Source organism: Etheostoma spectabile, unplaced genomic scaffold, assembly GCF_008692095.1.
Source record: "Etheostoma spectabile isolate EspeVRDwgs_2016 unplaced genomic scaffold, UIUC_Espe_1.0 scaffold378, whole genome shotgun sequence".
Classification (NCBI taxonomy): Eukaryota; Metazoa; Chordata; class Actinopteri; order Perciformes; family Percidae; genus Etheostoma; species Etheostoma spectabile.
In genome coordinates, this window is record NW_022605595.1 from 211,740 (window position 1) to 213,391 (window position 1,652).

The 1,652-nt window shown below is 45.5% G+C and overlaps 1 protein-coding gene and 2 long non-coding RNA genes across 3 annotated transcripts in view; 2 read left to right on the forward strand and 1 right to left on the reverse strand.

Annotated features, from left to right (window-relative positions):
- The window catches only part of LOC116686444 (oocyte zinc finger protein XlCOF7.1-like), a 588,898-nt gene that overhangs the window by 68,567 nt on the left and 518,679 nt on the right, over positions 1 to 1,652 (forward strand). The gene's annotated exons all lie outside the window — the stretch shown is intronic.
- Positions 1 to 1,652, forward strand: part of LOC116686466 (uncharacterized) — a 31,734-nt gene that overhangs the window by 2,501 nt on the left and 27,581 nt on the right. The gene's annotated exons all lie outside the window — the stretch shown is intronic.
- Positions 1,368 to 1,652, reverse strand: part of LOC116686469 (uncharacterized) — a 3,693-nt gene continuing 3,408 nt past the window's right edge. The window contains exon 3 of the long non-coding RNA XR_004331261.1: positions 1,368 to 1,638. This is a non-coding gene — a long non-coding RNA (uncharacterized LOC116686469). The remainder of the gene's footprint in view (positions 1,639 to 1,652) is intronic.

Here is a 1,652-nt window from a genome sequence, read left to right on the forward strand (position 1 = left end):
GAGCAGTCAGGAGGGAGAGCAGCTTCAAGGGCTGGAGGAGGCTGATATCACCGAGCTCCCATTCACTCTGGTCCATGTGAAGAGTGAAGATGATGAAGATGAAGGTAAGAACAATGTTAAGAGGGCTTGTAGGGGAAATAAAGGGGGACAAATCTGCAGAAGTCAAGAGAATAAAAGGTCAAGAGAACCTGTTTTTTTTCTTTTTTTAGGAGTAGGGTTCCTTTCACACTAGTCTTGCATGTGCAGACCTTCATCCACAGCGCTGCGGAGGAAAATGTGCTCTGGTTTATTGGCATTTCTTTAAACCAATCACAATAATCTTGGGTGGTGCTCAGTGTTTCCCACAGTTTATAAAGCAAATTTGACACAGGGGGTGGTTGTGTGTTGTCCCGTGTCTGGGGGGTGGGGGAGGGGGGAGATAATACTTATTTTCGTAACAATCAAGTATCAAAAACTGAGGACACACTTTTGGTTGCTGTCCTCCTCTTCTACTCATTCATTGCCTAACAAATCTCTTTCTCTCCGTGACACTGGCTTTCTGCTTCAGCAGCACTGGTTGAAGCTTGAAAATATTGTAAACAAATTATTGAACAACTAATTACACTGGTCCGGACGGTTCAGGCTGGCCCTCATCCTCAAGAGGGCCCTTTTCAGTCACAGAAAATACTTTTAAGCAGCAAGCATTAGGTGTAAGAGTAAAAAAATGACATAACATTATGTATAATCACTTTATTCGATTCACAGCTGCTACATAGTATAGTGTTTTGACCTCAACAACTCACCTGCATTTTACCGCAAACTTGCGACTAGTTCACTTTCTAAAGCAGGCGCAATCTCGGGTTTGCTAAGGGTTGGGTTGGGACTCCAACATTAACAAGATTGTATTCAGAGTGATAGTGTAAAATTGTTCACGAGACACCAACCTTTCCTGAAGTTGGGAATTTCGCCAGCCATCTTCTCTTGTTTTCATGGAGAGAGACGTGTGTGTGTGGTGGTGTGTGCTGGTGTGTGTGTGTGGTGTGTGTTGTGTGTGTGTGTGTGTGTGTGGTGTGTGTGTGTGTGTGTGTGGGTGTGGGTGTGTGTGTGTGTGTGGTGTGTGTGTGTGTGTGTGTGGTGTGTCTGTCTGTTGTGTGTCTGTCGTCTGTCTGTCTGTCTGTCTGTCCAAAATTAATCATTGGGGACAGTCCTAAATGGTTCAAATTACCTCTCATTATTATTGGTTTGAGTTGTGGTCAATAATTCTGTTTCATTCTGTTCCTGCAGATGTCAATCAGCTGTCAGTGGTTAAAGAAAAGGTTCCCCCTGAGCAGCAGGAGTGTAGCTCCAGTGTGGACCAGCAGGAGCCAGAGTCCCCCCCACACATTAAAGAGGAGCAGGAGGAACTGTGGAGCTGTCAGGAGAGAGAGCAGCTTCAAGGGCTGGAGGAGGCTGATATCACCAAGTTCCTATTCACTCCTGTCCCTGTAAAGTGTGAAGATGATGACGAGGAAGCTCAGTCCTCACAGCTTCATCAGAGACAGACTCAACACATGGAAACAAAAGCTGATGGAGAGGACTGTGGAGGACCAGAACCAGCCAAGAACTCATATCCACTTTTACATCCAGAGACTGAAGACCAGCCTGGAAACTCTTCTGAACCTGAGACTGATGAC